The sequence below is a fragment of the Thamnophis elegans genome, chromosome 5 (assembly GCF_009769535.1).
Source record: "Thamnophis elegans isolate rThaEle1 chromosome 5, rThaEle1.pri, whole genome shotgun sequence".
NCBI classification, from domain to species: Eukaryota; Metazoa; Chordata; class Lepidosauria; order Squamata; family Colubridae; genus Thamnophis; species Thamnophis elegans.
The window spans coordinates 25,080,450-25,097,609 of NC_045545.1; the positions used below are offsets into that span (position 1 = coordinate 25,080,450).

The 17,160-nt window shown below is 38.7% G+C and overlaps 1 protein-coding gene across 3 annotated transcripts in view; it reads left to right on the top strand.

Moving 5' to 3' along the window:
• Positions 1-17,160, top strand: part of GNG12 (G protein subunit gamma 12) — a 49,211-nt gene that overhangs the window by 23,011 nt on the left and 9,040 nt on the right. The window lies entirely within an intron of this gene.

Genomic DNA, 17,160 nt, shown 5'->3' on the forward strand with positions numbered 1-17,160 from the left:
GGCGGAGTCCAGGAGAAGAGCCTTTTCTGCTGGACCCCATCCTTTGGAATATTCTCCCATTGAAAGTAAGAGACATTCTTGGGCTTATGAAATGGCCTGAAAACATGGGACTGTCACTGACCTGGGTCCCAGTTGGGCCCTGCTATATTGGAGGTGGCTGAGAGGGTAGAAAAGATCCCCAACCCGAGGCCACTTTGTCTTGGTTTTTAGTTTCTTATTTAATCATGTTAATTTTAATCATTTTGTATTATTATTATTTTTACCTTTCTATCATTCTGTAAACCACCCAGTCATTGTAATATTGAGATGAGTGGCATATACATTTAACAAGCCAACAAATAAATAAAATTATTTTACTTTTATTGGTTGCCCAATTCCAGGGGACTCTAGGATTTCTGCTTTTGACATATCTTGAATAGCATAGCCGCACTTCATAAATGCATTTTAAAAAGATGGTAGAAGTAAAATATAGAAATAGGAGATAGCAATGATGCATCTAGTAGAATTGACACAGATTTGTTCTCTAGAACATTTTCTTCTTGAAATGTAGCAACACTTGGTTAGCCTGCTTGCAATGGTTCATTGCACTTATTGCAATATGTTCATTTATTTACAGGATTTTACCATATCTCTGCTCTGAGCCATTAATTATTCATTCTGAACTAAAGGCTTCAATAACAGTGATAGTGTAGTAGCATATTCTTGACATTCTTGTCATAATAGGCCTCATAGCTACTGCTTCTGTAAGAATCCATAATTATACCTCCAGGAGATGCAGAGGAAAAGATAATTTCTGCTTCTGCGTGATATTTTAAATGCTAATTGTTAGGTGAGGGGTAGCAGTTTGTAATGGTATCAATATCTTTCCTAAGTTGCAAAACTGGATATTATAAAATATTTTAATTTGGACTGAAGTACGAAGAAGGGATCCAAGATAAAAGGAAGGTACACCAAGTCTTTCCTGTGTTTAATCATTGGCTTCCTTTAGGCCTTCAATTTAAAAAGTAGATGAATTTCACACAGATTGTTATCACTGATTAGAGCAAATAATTTACTGTTCCAACCAGATTATTTCATCATTTCCGCTTTGAAAGAAAGCCTCAGAACTGTATTTCTCTTCCTTCCTCCTACATTACATCATTAGGTAAAGCTCATTCATCAGGCAAATCAATTACAGCAAAATGAAAAACTCTGGAAAATAATATGAAAAACATATTTATAATCACCTGACTTTTTCTAGTCATTGTTCAAAAACAGTATAGAACAATAGTACAAATCTTTTTGCAGATTTACACTCTTCATTACATTTGCATGGGAGGGAAGAAGGGAAAATCCAGGCATAAATTAAGTGACTCAGAGTCATTCCAATTTTGACTCAGGTTTGACTCGTCTGAGCCAGGGACTTTTCTGCTACTGGGGGAATTTCAGTTTGTGAGTCTCAGAAGTGCACAGGATGTGTATTAGATCCTTCCTGGTGGTTGAAGCTTCTTGGGAAGAGATGATGAATTCATCTAAGAGATGGGGCCTCCTCTTCAAGAAGCCACTGTTGAAAGCAGTGTTGGATAATTTCTAACCTCTCATTTTTAGGGACGATTGCAGAGGTGGTGGTGGAGCTGCACCTTCAAAGATCCTTGAGGAAGTGGTGTAGGATTGAAGGCCCTATTTACAATCACTCATGCAGCGTGGGTCCACATCAGTTTGTCTTTGCACAATAGGCTAGGAGGCTACAGCTGATTCAGAATACATTACTGTTAGTCCTTGACTTGCAACTGGGTTCCATTATAGTTGTAGATCAAGGACTATATGTAGTGCAATTGCATCTCAATTCACTTGGGGAATTCCTGCTTCAAGTGCTGTACTAGCTCCCACTTGGCTCCTGGATGGAATTCAAAGTGCAGGTTATCATCTGTAAAACCTTCATAGCTCAAGGACTGGTTATCTGCAGGGCCACATCTCTCCACTTACGCCGTCTTATTTATTACATCTAGTAGAATAGGCACGTTCCATATTCCACTATTAAAATTATGTTGTTTTGGCTATTCTTGCCTTGTGGGATAATATTCCCCCTTGAGCTTTGGACAGCTCTGAGTTTTGTTCTCATTTAAGAAAACATTTAAAACAGCCTTTTTCAACAGACTGTTGCCTGGAGTTGATTGGATGGTTGAGATAGTCTAAACATTCAATAAATAAATTAAATTAGCTAGCGTTCAACATGGAAAGTGGACAAATGGTGGATCAGTTATGTCAACATAATAGAGTTGGGCTGGAATTTCATGCCATCAAAATGTGTTTGCTGTGGCAATGATCTGAAAACGTCCCACTGGAACTTGGAAGCCATTTTTTCTTTCGTGATAGTGGCTTTGTTCACTGCCATTGAGCTATTTAGGTACATCTGATACAGTTAGTCTTCAAATTACAACAGTTCATTTAGTGACTGTTTGAAGTTATAGGCACTGAAAAAAGTGACTTATGACCATTTTTCACACTTAATGACCATTGCAGCATCCCCATGGTCAGGTGATTAAAATTTGGATGCTGGACAACTGGCATATATTTATGAAGATTGCAGTATCCCAGGATGATATGATTGCCTTTTGCAATCTTCTGACAAGCAGAGTCAATGGGATGCCAGATTTACTTAACAACCATGTTATTAACTCAACAACTTCAATAATTCACTTAACAACTAGGGCAAGAAAGGTTGTAAAACGAGGCAAAACTCACTTAACTCTCTTACTTAGCAATGGAAATTTTGAATTCAATCATGATTGTAAGTCAAGGACTACCTATAGTTGCATCTCATTTGTTTTCTATTTGTGGCAATTAACATTCTAAATAACATTGCTAAATTTGTTAAAGACAAGAGCATTCCCTAGTCTAGTCTAGTCTAGTCTGTAGATTTTCAGACTCAAAGCTTCAGGGGGAATTGCTTAAAGAGTTCACCAGGCTGTGAAAATGCTGCAGGAAATACTGAATCCACCAATGAAGATGGATTCAAAAAATTAGTTCATTGCAGGGCCCAATTATATGTTATTTTGGCTCCAACTCCAGTTAGTCAGAGATCACGAGCTCAGGGAGGAAATCAACAACTTTTGAGAACAATAAACAGCAACTTGGAAAGTATAAACACTATTTGATCATGAATAAGACTGGTTAGCAATTAAACTTGAAGAATATACCTAAAACAATAAGCTTATTGGTGAAGTTTTTAAAGTTGTTTTCAAGTAGTGGTTAAAAACAAAGTTTTGAAAGGTCAGTCATTTAGCTAAGAACTTAAACAACAAAATCCTGCTGCTTATTGACCAGCCATTAATGCTGGTCTCGTTTATATCTCTTTTGCTGTTTTTGCAAGAAAACCTCTAGACTAACCAATAATTAATAAGGATTGTATTATGATGGTACAATGTCATGATTGTATAAGTCTCAATCCATACATTAAATTCTTGTTACAAAATATGGCTTTTTCAGGGAGAGCCAATTGATAGTGATTGAACAATTTGAACCAGCAACTGCTTATGAGCAAGAAAGCAGAAATATTAGAAGTTACAGCTTTATATTTTGATTAAACTCAGCATTCAGCTTTGCTAGAAGACATTTGGAGAATATTGGAGCCTTATAATCTTTTTACAAGTTGGAACTAGGCTTGCTTTTTGCACAAGGAAACACTCCTAAGGGTCTGAAAATTGAAATGGAGAATAGAAGCAATGTTTTCATGCCTTGCTTATCCTTTTTTTGCTACTATCTGTGCAAAATGAGAATCTCTCGAGCTTCTTGAACTGTTTCAGGAAAGCCATATGGTTACAAAGACAAAGAGAAAGAAAAAGCCAACTTAGAGAAGTCACAAGAAAGAGAAAAATAATTTCGCTCCCAAGAGTTGCATCTGGAAGGGGTGTGTGCACATGCACGCACACGCGCGCGCTCACACACACACGAATGAAACTCTCATCTAGTTGTATTACCAAATCATAATTTGTGCAACCCTTAGGATGAGAATTAGGATTAATGTTAGGGGTTAAGATTAGAGTTAGGGTTAAAAGTGAGAGCAACAAGGCTGCAACTATGGCTTTGCTACAGCTGTTCTTACATTCTGTTGAATAAGCTAGCTATTAGTCTGGTTTGAATGAGAGGTCAAATGGTACAATCAGTTAACTGAACCCAACCTCCAGATTATAGCTAATACATTTCTACTATAACTACAGCGTGGTCATGGCCCGGATTCAGAATTCAACTAAATCAGACTACATCATAGATTGATGTATTGTGCAAACTGAATCTGTAAATCAGCAGAGGGCTTCTGGTTGCCTAGCTATGGGTAGTGGATCAGCTGTATTGGATGGTTTGCAATTATTCTTAAAATGCAGTTTTGCAATCCGGACATGCTGTTTGATCTGTCATTGATTTTTATTTCTTATTTTTGAATGCTGACATGCTGTATTCCATTAGCTCCTGTTGGGCTGCCAGCTGTGTCTTGTCCATTTGTGCTTTACTAGACTGAATTTCAGAAGATAGTTTATATATGATGCTGACCTTGAATGTGTCTTGAAATTTTGGTCCAAAGTTGCCTAAGGCTAATTTGATTGAACAAGGTGGGTTTTTTAAAAAAAATAATTGAAATAGTCACTATTTATTTCTATCTCCATACAAAGTGTTGCCTATTACATTTAATTTGACTAAAATATCTTGGAACTTCGTAACCAAATAACTCTCCTGTTTATAAAAATACAGTTTTTTCTAGCTTTCTGGGCCAAAGTAGTAAATATAATAAAAATGCAACTAACCTCCCCCCCCATCTCAGGTCATAAAAGAGAAGATAGCTCACCACTCATCCTCTCTCAGTGGTATGTACTCTCCCCTGCCCGATATATTGCTTTTACTACCTGATGTTCCACATTCTTCATTGATCGAATATTAAGCAGGAATAGCAAAGGCAGCATCTTTTTAAATATGTTGCCAGTTAAAGAGTAAAATGCCTTTCACAAATGCCTTTCACCAGAAGAACTGCTTTGTTCTGTCTTTGAGGGTTTTTTTTCCATGCCTTGACTTATTAGTAGACCATTTAAGAAGAGTAGCTTTTCTGGACAAAAAAACTGATTATCAGTAGGAGAAAATGTTTGTACCTTAGGGTTGAACTGTGGGGTCCCTTGGTGCTCTTTGAGCTGTGGACCTGTCCCCCATGCTTCTATGGATGCCCCCAAACAAGCCAACCAGATATATCTCTCCATGCAATCGTATCGCTACCAGGAGACCCAACCTACACTATTTCTAAAGAAATATGACAAAAAAAGTTTGGACACCTCACAGTTGGTATCAAATATTCCATCAAATCCCCACTACAAAGAATCAAAGTCCTGACAATAGATGGAAATGAAACCATAGTCTTATTTGATGTCTTTACATCCGTAGAACCACAATCAGCAAAGAATCTGTGACAGCACTACTACACAGCACAACCGACCTAATCAAATACACTAAGACTGAAATGCCCAGAATCATGGGTCTCATCAAGCATTGTCTGATCACATATTTTCAGTTTGATAGACAAATATTTCAACAAATCAAAAGAATACCCATGGGATCCTTGCTTTCAGGACTCAGACCATAATGCAACACCTAGAATCTATAGTACTCTCATGGATCTGGTACTTGAAGGATACCTTTGTCATAATAAAAAAAGGAACAACTAGAGAACACATACAAAACTATCAACAACATCTTCAAAGGAATAAAATCACAAGGGAAGAAGAAAACAATAACACCTTACCTTTCCTGGATATCTTCAGGTATTGTTGGCAAATTAAAAACATAAGTCTATCATAAAACCACCCACACCAACCAAGTGCTTCCCTACCAAATAACAACCCAATCTCCTACAACAACAAAAAATGTGTGAGAACATTTTTTAGACCTGTACAAACTCAGTGCAGCATCCCTGAACATTAGAAAAAGGAAACACATCGTCTATATAACATCTTCCAACACAATTAATATCCATGCAACTTTATCAAAAAGTGCCTGAGCACTCAACCCAATGTAACACAACCAACCCAACCATTGAAAAGGATAGTACTGCTATATATTAAAAAATCTCAAAAACTACCAAACAATTATTGCAACCGCATGCCGTCACCATAGCACACAAGCCAACAAAAGCTTTCAAAACATCCTAGGTAAACCAGAAGACCCAGCAGCCCCAGAAGAAAAAAAACAAGTCATCTATAACATACAGAATAAGGACTGTAACTACCATTATGTAGGACAAACAGGCAGCAGACTAGCAGAAGAGATCCATGAACACCACCTAGCAGTCAGAAGACATGATGAAAATTCCTTAATTTCACAACACACGAACAGGCTTAACCATAGTTTCAACTGTGAGCATCCTAGACTAAGCCAAGTCCAAAAACACTATAGAGAATTCCTGGAAGTCTAGCATTCAGACAAATCAGTGATCAAAAGACACATAGAGATAAACAGCATCTAGATACCATTCAAAAGAGAGAATCAAAAAGCCAAAACAAAAAAAGCAAAACATCTCCTCACCGGCAATCAACACCCAGATGAGCAGAGATTAACACCAAGATTTACACTAGGACAATAATCACAAAATCAACAATACCCAAAACAAGGAACTACCAACTCAGACAAACAAGCTAACAATAAACAACAGCCTAATCAAGGAAAACTACTCCCACCAACACTGATAGGGCAAGACACTAGTGCAGTGATGGCTAACCTGTTTGTTGTTGTGTGTTGAAAGTGTGCGCACCAGTGTGTACATATGCCCGCACCCATAATGCAATGTGCATGCTCCCCACACATACAACACCCCCACCTTATTTTGGGTCTAGTAGTCTTCCCTGCAGCCACCTGGGAGCAAAAATGGGCCGCGGGTGGGGGCATGCACCACAAGCCCCCACGTTCCATTTTGGGCCTAGTACTTCCTGCGGCCTCCTGGGACCAGGAGACCTGAAAATCAGCTGTCTGGTGGAGGCGCACAAACATGCGTGGTGGAACTGAGCTGGGGCGACGGCTCACGTGCCGGCAGAGAGGGCTCTGTGTGCGACCTGTGGCATCACGGTTTGCCATCACGGCACTAGTGTATAAATGAGAGCAAGCCCCACTTCCTTTTAGCACTGATGATATTACCTATTTTGGTAATGAAACGTCTGCAAGAAAACAGCCAAGCTCAGAAAGCACCAAGAATCTCATAATTTTGATTATGGTCAGTGCTTTTCTTAAATATTTTTGTTGCTGAAGTATAGCTAATTCCTTTATTATTATGTTTGTTGGTAATTTTACAATAAACACAACTTTCATAAAAAATAAATTTCCTGTTGTGTTTTTACATATTAAAATTATGATATATATATATTTTATATATAAAAGCAGCATCCACTTTAAAATACAAAGATGATTTGGCAGATGAACCAATTTCTACCTGAATTAAGCCATCATATCCCTGGTATTTGGTGCTTAAGAGAAATAAGTTATATATTAATCTACTAGTAAAAATAGTCAACCATAAATTAAGGTTTCAATCTACATTCCACTCTTGGTGAAAACTGTTTATTAAAATCCATTTGCAGAAGAATGTGAACTGGGCACTGCTATTGGACTATTAACTCTGGCTCAAAGGTACATTTGGAACCAAGACTGGAAAGAGAAGATTTAACGGTCAGATCAAGTAGTGCAGAAACTTTTAATGAAGTCAGAAAGAGCTTTAAAAAATTAACAATAAATACCATGTTTAGCTGAAGGGACCTTTCACTTAAGACAATATTTCCACCTATTCTATAGTGTTTTAAAATACTATATTCAGATTTAAAACCATGTTCATAACAGCATTTCCAACATTTCAGGTTAAATTGAAATTAGATGGGATACATAGTGAATTGATTTTAATAAGAGAAGGACTGTTTCAGACATTACATAAGAATAGTCAAGTTGGTTGCAAGTACCAGCAAATTACATTGATCTTTCAGGCAGTCTGGATGGCTCCCCCTTGGATGACATTCTGGAAAGCCTTAAATGCCTGGCTGTTCTTCCAGAGCTTAGGCTAAGGTGGATGAAACCCCTTGTTAGATACCTTTGTCTCAGGGGTGAAATTCAGCAGGTGTCTGACAGGTTCTGGAAAACCGGTAGCGGAAATTTTGAGTAGCTTGGAGAACCGGCAAATACCACCTCTGGCTAGCTCCAGAGTGTGGTGGTAATGGAGATTTTGCAATATCCTTCCCCCAAGAGTGGGGAGAGGATGCTGATTTTGCAGTATCCTTCCCATGAAGTGGTTGGGAATGGAGATTTTGCAGCATTCTTTCCCCTGTCACTCCCACAGAACTGGCATTAAAACAATTGAATTTCACCACTGCTTTGTCTTAAACTGCACATCTCTTGATGTTAGTTGCCCAGATTTGCCATTTTGTTTATTTCCATTGCTGCACTTTTATTTATGTTATTGTATTTCTACTTTTATATACCGTGAGCTGCCCAGAGACTGTTTCGAATCAAACAACACCAAACTCAAATAAAGTAAGCAAATGACTAACTAAATAAACAACATTGCATCACAGAATGTGTTAGATAAAAGATACTGTAGGAATTATATATCCCAACTTCCCATTCAGTATAGGAATCCTCTGAACTTTCCTTGATATCATTTGAAAGCCTTCAGCAAGACGGAATCCACCGTATTACTTTTTCAAGCAATTAAGAAGTTGAATTAGTATAGTTTGCAAAATGCATATCTATATTATATACAATGCAAACAGGCTCAAGTTCGAAATCACTGCTTTATGTCATTTTAGTAATCCTTTCCAAAAGCAACTTTTTTGTGAACTTAAATTGTAAGGTGGAATTCACAAAAATGAGAGATGATATGACTATAACTAGACACGGGCTTTCCTTTTTTTGTCAAGATAAATAAGGGGTAAGAAAATATAAGAGTCATGGATCTCAAATAGAACTTAACACTTTGGCAGGTACAGAGTTTTGTTTTGGAATGTAATAGTCTTTTTTAAAGTCTGCAATTGCTATGGTTTATGAACAGCATGAATTCAACAACACTGTTTTCCTTCACATTTGGGTAACTGATTGTTTCCACTTCTCTTCCGTTTGTTTTTATTTAATTCATAGTTGGGGAGGAAGGCCATCTTGTGAATTATAAACTAGAAGGATTCAGTAGGAGTTCCCAAATTTATTCTTGACTTCAGAGGTTTCCGTGGGATAAAATAATTCCCCGGATTTTTTTTTTAGAATGGTCCCTGTTTGCTTGTCACAAGTTTACAAGAGTTAATTCTGGAAAGCTTTGAAAGTATTGTGGATTTCTTTTTTGAACAAGATGATCTTCCTGACCTAATTGGGTGGGACTGGGAGTCCTTGACTTGAAATAACCAAGAACAATCAAACACCAGCTCCATATATTGTTGTTAACATTCTCAACCCTTCTTAACTTCAAACTGGAGCTAGTGCTTTTAAAATCAGGATGTATAATTTTCAGGTTGAGGAAAACCTTTTTTACATGAATGATCTCCCCCCTCCCTCCATCTTGTTGAAATGTGGAATAAAATTCTATACCAAAACATATTGACAATTTCTCCATCTGGTAAATGTTATGAAAAATTACCTTGGTAATATGTCTCCCTCATGCAGCTAATTGGAAAAGAGCCCAAGTAGCACTATTTACATTAAATATAATTAATATTACTTCCAATAAAAAACTGGCATGTTCCGCCTTCTATCTTAATAAACCTTTTCAGAGACAACTTTTACAAATACTATATAAGAGCTGCAGAATGCCTATTTTAGCAAAAGCTTCAAGATTTTTTTTAAAGCTGAGAGAAAATATATTAGCAAGTGAGTGAGAAGTAGCTTGCCGCCTTTGATGCCTAAGTGTGGAAAGTTGGTCCAGGTTTAACTACAGCTAATAGAAAGAGTGATGTAATTTTCAAAAAATATGCTATAAGCAGGGGTAACATTTCTCTAGAGCAGTGTTTCTCAACCTTGGCAACTTGAAGATGTCCGGACTTCAACTCCCAGAATTCCCCAGCCAGCATTCGCTGGCTGGGGAATTCTGGGAGTTGAAGTCCAGACATCTTCAAGTTGCCAAGGTTGAGAAACACTGCTCTAGAGAAAGAATCACTTTGGCTGTGTGATTTCATTACAGTAGATCAGTATCACAGCAGTGAGTAAGTTTGAAATCACCAAATCCTGCTGAGTCATGCAAGATGAGAAAGGCCTTGTCAGTTGCCTTTTATGGAAAGGCTGATGCTACAATTACGGGGAAAAAAGTAGTCCCAGCAATAGGTCCCATTGTTTCCATCACACAAAGACAAAAACACAAGGGTCACGATGGAGCTAAAATTAACCACTGCTGAATTAGCTTTTGTTCAGCGAGAAGGGCATGCATTGAATTTAAAAGTGCTCCGTCTTGTTTGGATCAAGTGCAGAAGTCATCATTGTGGATGGGAAAGCCAATCACCCTTTTCCCTTTCTCCCCCCCCTCCCCGCAAATCTCTCCCCCACCCCAAAAGAGAATATGTCTTAATTTTCTGACTTATTTCCTACTTACCTTTTGAAAAAAACAGCTGTTGTCATTGTCTGGTTATGTTGATCATGCTCCTACCTATTGCAGGCCTTGTAGAGTTACTGGTAGAGCTGTAAATATGTCAATTTAGAGGCTGCCCTTGAGGAATCAAGGAGGATTCTGGCAGTGGGCAGCGTAAATTCTGGTAAACAGTCTTTTGAAGACCATAGTGATCATGCATATGTTCTTGAATAAGCTATCCGGTAGCCAGAGTTGTATTTATTGAATTCACAATAGGAAATGCGATCCTATTATAGCTTGTTGGGGATTTTGTTAACTCTGTAAACTGTCTGCAATTCTGATTCTGAGGTAATCAAAGATTTGGCATGCACAGAAGCATTCAAGCTAAGCAATGTGATAGCCTTCAGCTCCCATAATTCCTGATTGTTATCCATACTTCTTGGAAATTATGAAGACTTTACTTCAGTACATCTCAAACTTATACATTTTAATACTTTCCTCTTTTTTGTATTTTGTAGAGAATATATCATATGTTGTTCAATAACTATGCTAGACTGAGTGGCTCTTGAGTATTTGGGCCTTTTGGTGACAAGGTGCTTCCTGGATGGAATGGCACTGTCCTACATGAATCCAGTACACAATCTGGACTCAATGGCTTCTGCTGGAAATGGCAGCCATGGCTATGAGGGCCTTTGCACACTTTTTGGTTGTGCACCTGCTGCACACATGCCTGGACTAGAAAGTTCTGTTTGTAAATTTTACTCATAAGTTCTGTGGCACGGCAAAACCGTGCTGGTCAAAATCGCGGCGATAAAATTGTGGCGCTAAAGCCGCAACGTCATCACCGCGCGTCATCACCACCGTGACAACAGCGCGGCAACATAAGGGCGCTTTAAAACGGCGCCGCGGCAGAAAGCCGACTTCATTTAAGGTAAGCATTAGGATTAGGTTTAGGGGTTTGTTTTAGGGTTAGGGTTAGGTTTAGGGTTAGGGTTAGGGTTAGGTTTAGCGTTAGGTTTAGCGTTAGGGTTAGGTTTAGGGTTAGGTTTAGGGTTAGGGTAGTGAGTACTTGGGAATGCGCGATTTTGCCCTCCGCGATTATGTCATCGCGGTAGGGTCGCGTTTTTCCCTAGCGCTTAGAACGGCGCGATTTAGTCTTCGCGCTTATGTCTCCGCGCAGAAGGGCTTCGCGGATTTGTGGTGGAACCATAAGTTCTACTTGTGCCCTCCTGATCTTTCATTTGGATAACTGCAATGTGCTCTACTTGGGCTCCCCTTGAAAAACATTCAGAAGCTTCAACTGGTGCAAAATGCGGATGTTAAATGAAATAGCATGTGGCCACATTGGTTATTAACAGCAGTTCCAGTAGATCCAGTTTGTGTTTGTTAGGTCAGTGGTCCCCAATCTTTCTGGCACCAGGGACCAGTTTCATGGAAGACAATTCTTGCATGGACTGGGCAGAGGGGTTTCATGCGCAATTTAATTCTGTGCATGCCTAGATGAAGCTTTGCTTGCTCACCCACCACTTGTGTGGCCCAGTTCCTAACAGGCCACAAAACGATAGAAGCCCAGAGGTAGGGAACCTCTGCATTAGGTAAGGATCATATCATTGTTAGGCAAGGACCTTCTCCTGCCCTTTGTGAACTGCCAGTTCCTTCCCACTGCCAAGCCCGGCAAGCTCTCTTTGGCCAATAAGGATCTGTCTCCCTACCGCAAACAAGCCATTCAGTGCTTCATTCGTTTATTTATATTACAGATTTGCATTAATGCATCATATATTAGCCTATTTTGTGTCACTTGCTGTAGATCTTAAGCAATCTGGCACCTTTTACAAGAGTAGTTGTGCTCGGTTGGAGAAATTAGAAGTTTCAATAATTATTCAACAGGAAGCTCCCTAAATGACTTTTAAGCAATTGCTGTTTCTCAATCTGATATAAGTCTCAAGGTTACTGGGAGTATAAAAATGGAGAGGCAGTTATTTTGTACCCTGCCTTTATTCCAGAAGACATTTACTATAAATGCAATAAAACATAAACTTAGAAGTGATTGCGTATTGCAATGCCCTCAAAAAGGGTGCTTTACGGCCTGTATAACACTTCTGGTTGTCATAAAATGCCGTGCTGTCCCCCTATGGTCATGTGATCATGGTCTGGGTACTTGGCAACCTATTTTCACTTATGACCGGTTACTGACCACCCACCATCATGTGATTGCTATTTGCAATCTTCTCTGCCACTTCCCCAGAAAGTCAATGGGGAGGCCAGCAGGGAAGATGACAACCTGCTGCCATCTGCTGAGAGGACTCCATCTTGCCTCTAGGGGTCGGCTAAAAGATCTGCCTGTAAAGAGAAGTTAAGCTGCTTTAGTGAGGCGGAGAAATTGAGTTCAGATCCTGATGATTTGAGCTCCATTAGTATACCTGCTGTAGGGGAACGGACATCCTTTGGCAGGCAGCACCTTCAGCCAGTCTTTATAGATGAGAGAAACCTGAAATCCCAGCAGAGAGCAGAGAGGCAGCACGATAAGTTAAAGAGCCCAGAAACAAAAGTTAGAAATGTGAGGACATAAAAAGGATAAATGTTAAAATGGAGATTTGTTAAAGTAGATAAGTTAAATATTATTGTTATTATAGTATTAATGTTATTGTGATGAATACTATTATAAACATTTTGATTATAATTGCATAAAAACAGTTGTACCCAGACAACAAAGTTTGATGGAAATTGAATTTTTATGTGTTATATAAATAAAATAAATAAAACATGGGAAAAAGGTTAAGGAGCCCGAGGTGCTTCAGGAGAGTGAGGAACACCTGGCGCAGGCTGCACACGAGGGTCCCTCCCTCAAGAGCTGAAAATCTTGTTTGGATTTCAGCAGGGAGGATTTTCAGCTCCTGAGTGGACCCGCCCAGTTACCCTAAGGAATCCTGTGTTCCTTACTTTGGGACTTTTATCTGTTCAACGACCTACACAGTAGCTTAATGAGCACTACTAGGAATGCCAGGATTGTAGCTGTTGAGCAAAGTCACTTGACATCTCACTTAACGACCACTTTGCTCCATGACCAAGATTCCTGGCTCGATTGTAGTTGTAAGTCGAGAACTAGCTGTAGTGTGTTTTTTAACTCACCAAATTTGCCAGCAAATTACCCTTGTAAAATGATTCTCAAGCAAATTTTCTGATACACCAAGTAGTGATTAAACAAAGATTTCTACATCAAATCTATACATCATTCTGATATCTTCACAAGTAATACGTACAAGAACAAAAATGGCCAACCATCCCCATGCGTGTATAGCTAGTATTATTTATCATAAGAATCTCAGCTGCACTGTCAACCCGTTTTAGCCTGTTTTTGTAAAAGGATATGAAATTTAACCTGCAGAAAGGTTCTTTCTGAAGACCAGGTAATTGCTTGTCCTACAAGCATGATAAGCACCATCCCTGGTCTGTGTCAGTCTATGACTAGCCTAATGCTCCTGCTTGCATTGTTGTTGCCAGGGCAGTTTCATTAAGATGTTGATTTTGTCCTTTGAGGCAAGAAGTACCTTTATTGTTTCTCTAAAATAAGCATGTTAAGTGACTAAGATTTTATGCTTTGCTCCCTAACCAAAAAAAGAAAAAGGGATTGAAAGTCAGTCTTGCCCTGGAAATAAATTCCTGTCATTTGTTGCATTTCTGCTTCTATCATATCATACCACCAAAGATTTATTTGCTAGACAAAGAACCGAAATGCCTGGCAGGATGCTTGACTGATGATGTAATCTACAATTGGCACACATTTTCCTGGGATCTGAATCACTGGATATGTACCTACATTGCAGAAGGCTGTTTTGTTTTGTTTTTTTACTCCCAGCTTAGGGTGACTTCAGACTAGATTCTCTTTTGATAAATTTCACTGGCAGTCTACTTACCTGAAATATTTTTGCTTTTGTTCACATTTTTAGTGAATATTATGGATACAGTGACTTTAATGCTACCAAAATCACTGACCAGAGATGAACCAGTAGAAGCAATAAATTAATAAAGTTATTTTATAGCCAGTGAGGAAGCCTGATGTTAATGTAGCTGATATTTAGATTTCTAACCATCCTCTAAAATCTTGCTCATAGGCTTAGGAATCATATGGCATTTTAAAAAAATAAAATGTAAATTGGAACCCAACCTTATTCAACTTGCTGATTGAAAATGGGAGTTTAATTTGTTTGGATTATTGTCTATATAGGTTCTGAGCTGTGAGAACTAGAAACTATTAAAAATTACTGTAAATGGGTAGTGGAACTCATAGTCTCCCAGTTTCTAACCTGGTATCTTAACCACTATATTCAAACTTGTTTTTAAATATATTAATATATTGATTAATGTAGGCCCTGAATGGCTGAACAACTGCGATAGTACTGAAGCCCAGGACAACATGTGACCCCTTCTATCAAGGGGGAAGAAAGAAGGAGCACTTATTTAACCCAGTGGCCTCTAATCTTTTGGGCACTGGGGACCGGTTCTGTGGAGAGAGGATTTTCTGCAGACTGGACGAGGCGTGGTTTTGCATGCTGCCTGCATCCCATGATTGGGGCTTTGCTTGTTCGCATGGACTGGTTTCTGACATGCTGTGGACTGGTGTCAGTCTACGGACTGAGGGTTGGGGATCTCTGATTTAACCCACTAGCTATTGAAAGATTGAGACCTTAGAATTAAATACAGAAGGAATTGATTTTGGTTTGCTCATGCAGGGACATTGTTATCAACTGGCTTCTCTATTAATATTTAGCTTTGAGTTTGTTTTTCTTTTATTAAAAGCAATGTTTTTCATAGAACTCAAATTGATTGCTGTGTGTACCAATCAATATTGTTTGTGTTAGTAATTTTATTGGGCTTTACTTGTCAGTTTATTAAACTCATTAATGATAGTATGAACTGACTCTATAGATAGATGTAGCTTTGGAAGTCTCTATCTCTGAAGGCTGCTTTGTAATTTTTAAGGTATATGTGTTGTAGATTGCACTATTTTAAATAGGGCATCAAGGACTTTTGAGAGCAGGCATTTTTGAAAATCATTAATATATCCAGTAGTTGGATCTGAAGTTCAGACTGATGATTTAATTGTTTTGTTTTATGCTTTAGCAGCATTGTCTACAGTATTGCTATCGTACTGGTGTTTTTATGACCAGAATCAGATTATATTATAGTTTCATTCTGTTTTTTTCTGCTAATTTATACATAATGGTCGTAGTTCTCTTTTACAGAATTGGCTGCAATAGAATGCCTATTCTCAAAACTATGAGCAAAGCATTCCAGTTTTGGCAGTATTCAGGCATAATCTTGAAAACTAGTCAGGAGTGGTATTTCAGTAACTCACGTGGCTTCCCAGAGGTTAAAAAGCCGTTCCAGCGAAACCATCTTGTGCTACAAGGGTCATTCGTTGGCTGAACATGATGATCAGAGTCTGCAGATCATTGGAAGGGATCCAACAATAGGATATTACGGCCTGTGACTCAGCTCTGAACACTCATGCCTGGATGTAGAAGGCAATCAGTGCCAAGCATGATAAGCAATGTCATTTGGATCAGGAAAAGAAAGTGAACATGATCTTCTTAAATATGCTCGATGTTGCTTTGATTGGGTAATTTCAAGAAGATCTGGGTTTATAACCTTGCATTATTTCACATTTTGGAGGTACACATTTTTAGAAGAAATAAGATACAGGTAATATATTGAAGCACATTATTGCCCTATGCAATTTGAATAAAGGTCTCTTTTGGGAGTCCAGAGAATTAACTTTCATGAATTATCACCTTAACTTTGAAAAAACTTCAGTAAGAATTACTAACGTTGAAGTACTGAAAGTTGACTAGTTTAGGAAGATTTGGCGGGGGTGGGTGGGGAAGAGGAGTATAATAGGCCACCTTCATCCCAAGTATGTGAGAAAGAAGAAAAGTGCATAAGCCTGCTAAATGTTTTAGCTCTAGAGCACGGGTGTCAAACTTACCACGTCATGTTGTCGTCATGTGACGTTTTGCAATGTTTCCCCATTCACAGAACTGGAATGGGCGAGGCCTGCACATGATGCATCCGCCCTGCGAGCCGCCCTACTCTAGAGGATACATTTGGGACACTGCAGATTGTCTGCCTCTTAGCAGACAGAGTTGCTGTATCTCACAGGCCACTATGGATTAAAAGCCTGTGGTGATTTTGATCCATTCCTCTTCATAGTTGTGTACTTGGTGTATGTGTGTGTGTGTGTGTGTATGTGTGTGTGTGTGTGTTTGTGTCAAACCTACATAATATAGGTAGTCCTCAACTTACGACCACAGTTAACCCCAAAATTTTTGTTGTTAAGTGAGATATTTGTTAAGTGAGTCTTGTGCCATTTTACGACCTTTCTTGCCTCAGTTGTAATGTGACTCACTGCAGTTGATAAGTTAATAACCCGGTTGTTAAATGAATCTGGCTTCCGCATTGACTTTGCTTGCCAGAAGGTCACAAAATCACATGATTTTGGGACACACAATGGTTTTAAATATGAACTAGTTGCCAAGCATCTGAATTTTGATCACATGATCATGGGGATGCAAGAAAGGTCATAACTGAAAAATGGTCATAAGTCACTTGTTTAAGTGTCG